The following is an 11,673-nucleotide window of genomic DNA, read 5'->3' as shown; positions in this document are numbered from 1 at the left end:
GCACCAAAGCTGCTTCTGGTCAGTCTCCTATGTTTGCCTGTGCAAACACAACAGAATTTACTGCTTTTAGAGTTAAGTCGGCCTCAGTCTGAAGGTTGCTAGCAATGGATTCCTAAACATCTGCATTTTTCAAGCTTTTTCAGTGCAGAATGACCCTCGGCACCATAATTTGCCTGAAAGAACTTGCACTGCTTTATCTGATAGGGCTGTATCAGTGTGTACGATTGGTGCAGAAGCTGTTGCTCACAGCAAATTCTTTTTTAACCGGCCTTAGCATATGAGTAAATATTTCAGTTAAAAAAGCTATTTCCCTCCCCTGGCCAGCAGAATATCAAAGATGTGTGTGTGTGTGTGTTTTGGGGAATTGTTTAAGGAGGGATTGCAAATAAAAGTCCTGACCTAAGGGTGTGGAATTCCAGGGTCGGTATTCGAGGAACATGCCCAGCCCTAAGAGCAGGCGAGCCCAAACCCCCCTCTGGGCAACTTCAGCCTTACACAACACATCTCCAACACACACATACACACATGCGCTTGCACACAACACACACACACAATAAGCAGACAGTCCCCTACCCCCTTCCTTTTGTTGTTGTTGTTTTCTCCTCTCCCCCTCTCACAATGGAAAGGCATCTCCACTTTCTAAGAGGCCACAGTGAGAGATCTGCTCAGTAGCAGAACAATAAACAGAATCTATACTGGCTACACTCTGCTCCTACCTTGGACTTAAGTCAGCCTGTGATTCTCAGATACGAGGCACAGATAAGACATAGGCATGCATGCTTCAGCAGGAGTTGCAAGAGACACAAACACTCCCTATCTGTCAAAAAAGAGTTGTTGCCAAAGCCATTTTATTTGCTGTTTCAAACGGCGTCAGCCTCTCCGAACGGGGATCGACTGTCGTTGAGGCCCCAGCAGCATGAAGCGCTCACTGAGTCGCTGTCAATACAAAGCTCCTTTGAGCTTGAGCATTGTCTCCTCCCCGGCTTGTTCTCTATGATTAGTCAGCAATCTGCTATCGTACAGGGCCCTGGCCTACTTCTGCACAGGAATTCGACCTATGACATCAGTCTGCTGCAAAGAGGCCAAAGTCTGTCCGACATGGGCCTTATAAAGTCCAGGTGGAACAGTTTGAGGATTTTGGCAGTTTCAGAACTCCCATATCAGTTGTCGTCTTCCATTTCTTAATCTCATTCATTAATACTTACCACCAAACCACACAAATCAAAAACATCTCCCCAATTTTTTATTCGAAAGCTCAAAAGTGAGAAAATGCATGAAAAGATGACGTGACTGAGCAGAGGGGAAACAGACAAAACGTACGCACAGAAATGCTGTTGTGGTGACTTTTTCTTACTTAACCATGACCAAAAGGCTTTCAAAGCCTAACCACAGCCATAAACCTTAACCAAAACTTTGACTGCTGAATCTCACATTAACCTGAACCATTAGGTAACCATTAATTTGATGAACACAAGATGTCAAATCTGCGCCGTTGTCGCATAATCTAATTTGCGGCAGAGAAATACACCGACAGCAATTTGCATTTCAGACTTTGCGCTCATTTCCTGAAATTTTACGAGGTCTCGGCGGCGCGCACACACACACAGTTTTTGATATGCACACACGAACACACACATGGAAGGACGAAAAAAAGACACTGATGGAGGAGGGGTTGGAGCGAAGGAAAACAGAAAACGTGAGAACAGAAATGGGGAAGAAAGACCGAATAATCCTCCCTTTGGTGTTGCTCTCAAGACATTTGAATCAAGCACACACACACACACACACACACACACACACACACACACACACACACACACACACACACACACACACACACACCCTCCCTCCCTCCCAACCTGTCTCCTTCTCAGCGAGGTGGTTTGATGTTTCATTCTTTCTTATCAATAGCACCTTTGCATCAATTACCCAACAAAAACATCCTTCAGAGGGAAAGGGGATGGGGGAGTGTGGAGGGGAGGGAGTGGGCTCTCTGAGGGGGAGTGTGGGAGACAACCTCCTTGTAGCACATTCCAGGCTTTTGTCATCCCTGGGAATTTGTTTCCTGTCAACGTCTTAAGCCAATAGATAATATGTTATCAGGGATGAGAGGAGCCTCACCCCCCCGACCCCCCTCTCCTCTCTGTCTCCACGATGAGAGAAGAAAATATATATATAAGGAAATACCTTTGAAGTGAGACATCTTCTTCAGTGATGAATGCTTGCTGGTTTATGTCGGTGGTGGTGATCATTAAAACAGAATGAACTCAAGTGGTGGAGTCATGATCTAAACCACGGGGGAGCCAAGGAGAGACCCAAAAGTCTTCTTGGGACACCCCCCCCTAGACATAATCATCAAGGGAGCTGATAAAGTCAAGAGCACACCAGGATAATATAAAAGATGTTTACGGATCTTTCTCTGTTATGGATGTTTTGGGGTATTATTTCATGTGCTATTTGGCCTAATTTATGAGGTGCTCCACACACGAGCTCTTTGGGTTTTATGGCACTGCGTTTCCCAGTGTCTGCACAGAGATGTGTGTGCCCTCTAGACGGCCAGCCTGGGGCCAGTAAAACTCTCTCTGTACAGGCAACCGCAACCATTCTCTCTAAATTACATCACCTTTCCAGATCCCAACAGTGAAACCAACACGCAGCTGCTGCTGGATCCACCTCTGGTTTTGTTTCATTTTTGCATCTTTTTCTACACTTCTTGCATTCAGTGGGTGAAATCCTTTTCTCTTTCTGATTTTTGACTCTACTAACACTCAGTTTGATAGTTCCCTGCTTTAATTTCCTCGTGAGTTGCAGTTTTCCCAAGTGCAACCTGCATCATCTTCTCTTTTTTTCGTCTCTCCATCTCTGAGAGCAACTTGGAAGGAAGTGACTGTGGGTCAGTGGTATGTCTGCAGAGTAAACAGTGGCTAGAGGAGGCCTGGACCGGGCTTATCAGGTCTGTCTGATTGACCCTCCACTCCCTCTTTGTTTAGACGTCTTGACAGGCGGGTCACCACTCCACATCCTTCTCCACCTCCAGTTCCATTATTCCCACAATTTCATGTTGTAAAAGTGAAAGGCCATGTTTTACTTCTTTACTTGAAGGGCAAACAAGCAGCCGGAGGTGCTTTTGGGGAAACCAAACACTTCAATAAAAGGGACTCGGGGGTTTTGCCACCTCAGACACTGCAGGTCATGATGCTCAGACAGGCATCTCTGATATGTGGCTCGTGCAACAGAAACAGTAGGGAAAGGTAAAGGCACGTTGTGGGCCGCTGACAAATATTTACAGCTCCCTTGGACAACAGGAGGAATGCAGAGGAACGTCTCTATCTGGGGTCACTTACCCCCCACCTCCGTCTTTCCCCTCTGTGTGTGGTACCGCTGTGTTCTTCAGCTGTTCCCCAGGTCTGTCTGAGGCCGCTGTGGCCTGTCAGATTAAAGCTTCGCTCTCCCAGTCTTCCTTAAATGCCACACGCTTTGTTTTCATTGAGGAGGGGTGCAGAATGCGTGTGATCTCTTGTCGGCCTCCTTCTCATCCATCTCTGCCAGAAGCCGAGGGGGCAGAGGAGGTAAAAGGGGGTTCAGGAGGGGGCAAGGGGCAGGGTCACACAGGGGGAAGAGCAGGGTCAGAGGTTAAGCTAGGTTAGCCTCAGTCTTTGCACTGAAGCAGCGAGGACCTGACGAGAGGCCTAGCAGACACACACACACACAAACACATGCACACACCACACACACACTTCTCTGCCCACGAGTAATAAAGTCTTCGACTGACATTTCGCTCATGTCTGCAACACTGCTGTTATTCATGCAGAGTGTGGCCTGTTATTGAGTGCAGATGTGGGGCTATAATGAGCAGTGGCTCTGGCACTGACTACCCAGTGATGAACAGAGGGCTGCGCTGTGCCCAGACGTGGAGGAAGAGAGAGAAGAGATGGATGAAGAGGGCGAAATGGATGAGCTGAATGAGATGAGACTGTTGTTTAGGGACTCGGAGGGGGGAGATGAGGAGTTTCAGGTTCTTTCACAGGTGCAGAATGTGTTGGACACAGTGAGTCCTAATACCTGTTTTAAAAAGACTCAAAACAAAGAGAATAGAGAAATGAGAGCAATGAGTACAAGGGTTGAAGGGAAAAGAAGAAAGATCCACAAAACGTAACAAAAAGAGAGGAGTCCTCTTTGTGACTGATGAATCCACATCGTGGTGGTTTAAGTGAACATTGGTCCTGTGGAGCCTCTCTAGCTCTTACTCAATCAGCTGGTATCAAATTGTAGAGTTCAAAGATCCCTTATCAGGTAACCTACCTGATACACGTCAGCAAACATTTCTGACATCATTATAAAATGCACACTTATCAATTTAAAACCAGTGAAAACTCTCTAAATTTAAGATGAAATTGTGAAATCCATCGTTGTTTACTTAATGCATATGAGACATGACTATTTTTTTCCAAAGAGGAGATATCCTCTTTTTCTTTTGGCAAAAACAGTGAGATCAGCAAACCTATGTTCTTGCAGAAACTATTGAGTAACCATGAGACCATCTGAATGTGTTTTCACTTCCCCAACAGCTGTGAAGTCAGTCCCGCGCTGGTGCAAGTGATGAAGCTAAAGATAGCCGGCCATCCTCCAGAGATTCGTCATGTGAGCGAATGAAATTGAGCAGCAGCATCGCAAATCCAATCCAGGTGTTGCTTTCATCTGATGGCATTTTTTTAATTTATTTTTTTTACAGAATCCGCTGCAATCTGTGAAATCACAATATCCTGAAATTTATGGAATCAGGAATTTTTTCAGGCAATGCAGGTGGAGAGTCTGGATAAAGGCAAATGAAAACACTTTTAAAAAAAAGAGAAAACAAAACCTTGGCCCTGTGAAGCACTTGTCAAACAGAAGCCGAGTGCAGACCCGGGTTCAGGAACAAAATATCTTATCTCAGTTTGCTCCACTTTTTAACTGTCTGACTGATTGTCTGGGAAAATGTGAACATTACTCTCTCTGGCGCCACGACACACTCAGTGTACAGCCGACACAGCATCTGACTCGGTTACTTCTATATAATCACATACATCCTGATTTATGAGATTATGCAAGTTCAAAAATGGCATCAAAAGAGAAACTTTGAGCTTGAACCTTGGAGCTTTTCTCTTGTCTTTGCCGGATCTTTTTTTTTTTTTTAAACAGCAAATTCAAGTGCTTTTCTAGTTGCTATTGTAATCCCACGTCATGGCATTACTGATGATGATAAGAGGAGAAGGGAGGCTCCGGTAGCAGAACATCCAATAACAGACTGTGCAATTGTCTGAGCCTCTGTCCATGGTCCTGAAGCACTCATCTACACCCATAGACCTAGAGCAAGTAGAACAGACTGACCACACGGTTTATTAGCAGACCACCTAAACACAGGTTCAGTTAAAAAAAAGGGAACAAGCAGCAATCTAAAAAGAAATAAAAAAATTCACCCATTTTTTAAGGTGGAACAGCTTCTTTTTTTAAGTCACTGAATAAAAAAAAGTCTGAAATACTGTAAAGATAACACTGCTGTACAAAAATGTGTCACTTATTCACATCCAAAGCCAGGACTTGCTGATACATCGCTAGTAGCCTTCAGCGCCAAGACGCGCAGATTCACTTCAAATCTTATGAAAAATTGAAAAGCTATTAAAAGTTTAAAAGTTAAAAGTATAATGTAAACAGATCGAGCTATCTGCTAGACAGCTTCCCATCGCTTTCTGTCCTCTTCCCTCTGACTGAGCACGCTGTCTGCCTTTGTTTTCATCTTCTGCTGCTCTCTCCTGAGATGTCAAAGACGTAAGTGTGCCGGGAAAGAACAGAGCACTCACCTCAAATGGCATCCACTAACATAATGCATGAGGAGACGTCCTCTGTAAACAACACAACAGGAAGTGTTTGAATCTACGAAACATCCTGCTTTCTGAAAGTTAAATGACATGCTGTAAATAAGTTGCCTGGCGGGCCATTTTTTTTTTTCCTGTTCTTTCTTCTTCTTCTCTCTGTGTGTGACTAATACAGATATGAGCTACCCGGGTACAGACTGTGCTGCACACAGCTGAAAAACCTTCAACCGAATCCATTAATTAGACAAATTTTTCACAGTTTTTACAGGGTGCCTGTGACTCGCTGCGGATGTGCGTATGTGTCTTACTCACCTCAAGCCACAGGCCATAAACCCGCTGTGAGCTCCTGACCTTCCACCCTAATAATGTCCACCTCACTCATACATACTGCTGAGACGGACACACACACACACACACACACACATACACACACACACACACACACACACACACACACACACACACACACACACACACACACACACACACACACACACACACACACGCACTTAATCATCTTTGTTTTTTTATATTTTATACAGTCCAAATAACTATTGTTGGTCAGTCCGTTAAACAATTTATATTTCAATGAGGGAAAACCAATAAACTTTTGTTCCAAACAGTCAACACTGGCTCTTTTTACTCATAACTGAGTGGTTATTGTCGTAACTATGACATCAAAGGTCACCTAACCTGAACTTAACTTTAACTAAAACCATGATGCATTATTTTTGCGACTAAAACTAACCACACCTTACTCATAGGGGTGTAAGATGGGAAAACTAACAACGTATTTTGATATTTAATTTGGAGCGCTTGATGAGCTACCGTAGAGTCATTCTGGAACGGTGGTTGTCACACCATGAGCTGTACAGGAATCACGCTGTCATGGAGCTCTGAGGAGTCTTGCAGGTTCCTGAGGAACTTCCTGGAAGGACCCATTTGACAGCTGGTTCTGATGAAACCTCAACGGGGTGAAAGGTGGATTGCGACACTGAAACGGCAACTGACAGCTGCAGAGAAAGAATCAAATTTGACATCCAGGAGACGAACAGTTCACAGAAGTTGTGGCAAAATCTGACTGGATCAACCCATAGAGGAGTGATAAAATTAAGCTGAAACCTTCCAACTCTGAATAACCACAATTTTTTTTCCCAAATAAAACGTTTTTTTTAAATAAAAAAAAGGGAAAATGATCTACAGTCATTTTAAAATGTATCATAATTTCACAACTATTCTTTTTAATTTAACAAAATAAAATGTCATATTTAAATATAACACTGTAAAAATATTTAAAAAGAGCTACTGGTTCTGTAATTTTTTTTACACTTTTGTTTAGTTTTTAACAAATTAAATTTTGTTAAATTTCTGTATCACTCTTGCATATTCTTGTACATTTTATTCATTTTTCTTTCAATATTATACTTTCTATGTTCTTATCAGATTTTATTTGATCTTATTTTATTTTAGATTATTTTCATTTTATACCTGACCCTAATATTCTGTGTTGTCTTATTATTTCCCTCTGGGGATGAATAAAGTTTGTCTAAGTCTAAATGAGATATCTTGTATAATTACATTATATATTTAGATTACTGTCAGACATAGTGTCACTTGTAGTTTTATGTGAATATCTTTCATTTAACAAAAGTAATACAATATGAGTAATGAGTAAAATTAAGGCAAGAAAATGTCTTTTAATCATGTAAAATTACTGCATATTGAGATTGTTGTTTCATTATTTTTAGCAGTTGGAATTTTGTTTATTTATTGATTGATTGATTGAGTGCTTCACTGATTAATTTATAGCTGTGTCATTCATGAACAATTCATTCAAAATAATGATTTTTCCGTGTAAACCAACTGGACTGAATTCCTTCCTGGAACATAAGTTCACTTATCGGTCAGCTGTGAGCAAATGTTCAGGATTACAGCCGAGTGATTCACGCCATTGATTCATTCACAGGTAAACTTTCTCTCAAACTGAGTGAGTCAGGGCATTCCTGAGAGCGGACGTCATTTATTCACAGGGAGTGAGTGTATGATGCAATATTTTAAAAATCCGGAGACTGTCTTGCATTCTTTTACTGAGAGGGAACATCCAAGTTTAGAGATTTGCTCACTTTTGGGTGAAAGTCAATAGCTCAGATTACAGTCAATCATTCCCAGCAAGTTCAAGAGTCAGTAAGACTTTAAATCACTAACAAAAGGCATTCATCTCCAATATCTCCAATATCTCCAATTGTTCTTTTATTTCTTTTTCATCACTCTCTGCCTTTTTATCCCTTTTAAAATGTTCACTGCTTGTAGTTCCTCTTTCTAACCTCCTGATCTTAATCTATTTTTATCTTTTATTTTCTCTTCAGCTTCTCTCTTAACCCCGTTATGTGATGTCGTCCTTTAAATCAGCGTTTCAGTTATCCATTCTGTACATTTTTTTATGTTCTACCTGTCAAAGCACTTTGTGAATATTCTTCTTAAAGGTGCTATACAAATAAAGTTATTATATTATTATAATATTTAGCGAGGAAGTTTTTAAAATATCAGTGATTTTTAAACATCGTGAGAAATACACATCATTTACATGTGTTTCAGTTCAGTGAGTGGGGGTCAAAGGTGTGGGTTCAGCGAACAAATCTTCTCAGCAAATGCGTGATTTCTGACACCAAAAGAAGAACTGTTTCGCCAATCGCCAGGAACTGTGGCTTCAAGAAAACACATAAAGCACAGTGTGAGCAGCAGCTCTGATCGCAGCAGCTCTGATCGCAGCAGCTCTGATCGCAGCAGCTCTGATCGCAGCAGCTCTGATCGCAGCAGCTCTGATCGCAGCAGCTCTGATCGCAGCAGCTCTGGTCGCAGCGTTTCTCCGCAGGAGGCGCTCAAGCACAGTATTAAGTTGTCGGTCGCTAAGACTCAATGAGTATTTATCTTGTTGCTCAGAGCCCAGTACAAAATTACTGCACGACACATGTAAAATAAAGGAGACTAGACTGTAAGCATCGGAAGATTAAAGTGATGTTTATGTGTGTTTAGCTTGAGAGAAATGCAAACTAAAATAGGAACTGTCAGATGCAAGACAGAAACAGGAAGCTTAAAAATGTGGCAGAGATGCTTTCTATGTAGATGTACTATTACGCAACTGTTGGGTAATTAGTAAACTGCTCAGGCAATGAATGAAAGCAGCTATACAAAATATATCAGAACAGCACTGTTCTTCTGTGACATTTACACTTTAAAGTCTGTAAATCCAGAGATATAGTTTTCCTGGCAAGCATGGAGGCCAGGGTGTTCCTCAAATCTGCTTCATCACCCCATCTTATGTTTCTTTGTTTTGCTTCCAAGTACTGAACACACATAATCATTTAGACTCATGCACAGCCACACACAAGAAGAAGAAACATGAGACACGGATCAGAGTTTTTCCAGCAGTAGCTCAGTTTGCGTTTAACCTCATTCGGGCCAATTTGACCCCAGCTCAGATGAAGCCACATACCGTCCACACACTCACATGATTTTCACTGAAACAGCCAAACACTTCCTCTAAACCTCAACCATTTAAAGCCCCTCTCTGAATTCAGCTGATTCTTGCAGGCCTCGGAGAACAACGTAGCGGGGAATACAAGTGCTCAGCATTGACCCTTCCAATATCATAAGCTCCAACTTGCTGTGGCCGGTCACTGATTAACCAGAAGTCTTGATAAGATCTGTTGGCTGAGCTGATAAGTTCTCTCGTGTCAAACACAAGAGGAGATCATTGACACTCACACAGCATTATGAAACACCAATGCTTCAGTAGCAACCTGTCTTTTCGTAGAAGTGGAGGGCTGATTGATTGGTTCTGTTCTCTTCTCTCTGTGAGATGATCTGGCTGATAGTTGCTTTCCATTTAACAGTGTGACCTTTTTTTTTTATCAGAATACAGATGGTTCCTCATTTAATGTGTTCATCCTGAAAACTTGGGAAATGTTGCACTGTTCAAGAAAATTAGAGATGGGACTGCTGTGTTTACTGCACATGAGGCTTTGATTGGCAAATTTTAATATTTCATAATTATTTCATAATTTAGAATACATTGGGTCAATGGTAGACAGTTTGCAGATTCTACATGTGGGTTTATCCCCTAATGGGCTCCATAATATATCTGTGTGTTTGCCTTAGTATTGTATAGTGGTTTTAGATGTAGCACTTTTAGGATTGTGTAGAATTGCCACTTAAATACATGTCAAGAATGGGAAAGTGTAAAACGTTGTAAAACAAATTTAGACTACTTTCAATGAAGCATTCTAAGCCAAGGGGGGTCAAAATCCACAGTTCTGGTGTGTAAAAATCCATCCAATCCAAAGTTTGGCTCAAACTAACGTGAGGCTACTACAGCTGGAACAAGATAAGCATTCAGAGAGTGCATTACTCATTCATTCATTCATTCATTCATTCATTCATTCATTCCCCCATATGGCATTGTCAGAAATGCAGAATTAGTTTATTAGTTACTGATGATTAGAAATCACAGCAACATAGAATGTGGCCATTTATTATAGATGAACCCACAAACAAAATGACCTTGCGCTGAGCACAGGCATGTGTGTGTTATACATGTGTACATTATGTACGGATACCGAATCACGTGACCTAAATATGTAGCGGGCGGCAGGAATTGTTGGGACTTGGAAACACCCCATCAGTTTAATCAATAGTTCATTGTGTCATTTCAGACAGATAAGTCCCGATAAGTCCACAGCGGTCGATCTGTAGTAAGATCGCAATTATGTGATCATCAGCAGGCAGCTGACGTAGTGTTCACTTGTTGTCATGGTTACAGTGACGCCATGCTGCTATCTCGAAATGATACAGAAATCTTTAACAAATCCATGGATCCAGACTATAACCTGCATCACTGCCAAAATCGGATCACTTGGTTCTTGTGTCATTTCTGACCTTCCCTGGAAATTTCATTAAAATCCATTAGTCCGTTTTGAGTAATGTTGCACACAGACAGACAGACAAACCAACACTGATCGCCACATAACTCCGCCGCATTCCTTGGCAGAGTAATTACACAAATTGAAGTGGAATCTTCACGTCTTTTTATAATATGCATGGGTCAATATATAATTGAAGGACTTTTTGAGTCATGCATACATTTTTATTAAAAGTTAAAAAAAATGTTTTTTATGTTCATTATGATCATGTCTTTACAAATTCCATAATTATGTATTATAGAAACAATCACTTATTAATAAAAAAAAATGACTGGATGTCACTAAAATGTCAACTAAATAACTGTCCCAATTTAATAACAACCACCTTCTAATGAGCTAAACAATAATAAAATGAGTTGTTTCAAAAACTGTTTTGATTGTGTTCTTTTTGTTAAGATAATCATTAGAGATGTTTCTTTTTTGGCAATATATCAAATTTTATATGGAAAACAACTAATTGAACCCGTGTTCAAGAAATCACTTTCAACTAAGTTCCCCATTACAAAAACACCTCTCAAGGAAGTGTGTTAATTCCAGATCACATGACCTGCTCCACATGATGTCATTTCCTCCTGAAGAAAAGACTTAAAAGACACCAAGGCTTTCTGAGTTATTTAATATAAAGTAATGTGTGAGTCAAGTGTGGATTTATGGCATGTCAACAGGTTTACTACAATATCTTTATAAATAACTTTCAATTTCAATTTTACTCAATTGTATATATAATATTTAGAAGAATCTTTTTGTAAAAATGCCATGTGGTGTTTGGTTATAGGTGGCCAGGTTGATTTTAGGCCTGAAAACAGCAGAAATGTCAACTATGATACAAAAAGTCCTGC

Source organism: Amphiprion ocellaris, chromosome 3 (genome assembly GCF_022539595.1).
Source record: "Amphiprion ocellaris isolate individual 3 ecotype Okinawa chromosome 3, ASM2253959v1, whole genome shotgun sequence".
Lineage (NCBI taxonomy): Eukaryota > Metazoa > Chordata > Actinopteri > Pomacentridae > Amphiprion > Amphiprion ocellaris.
This window is presented reverse-complemented; position numbering follows the sequence as displayed.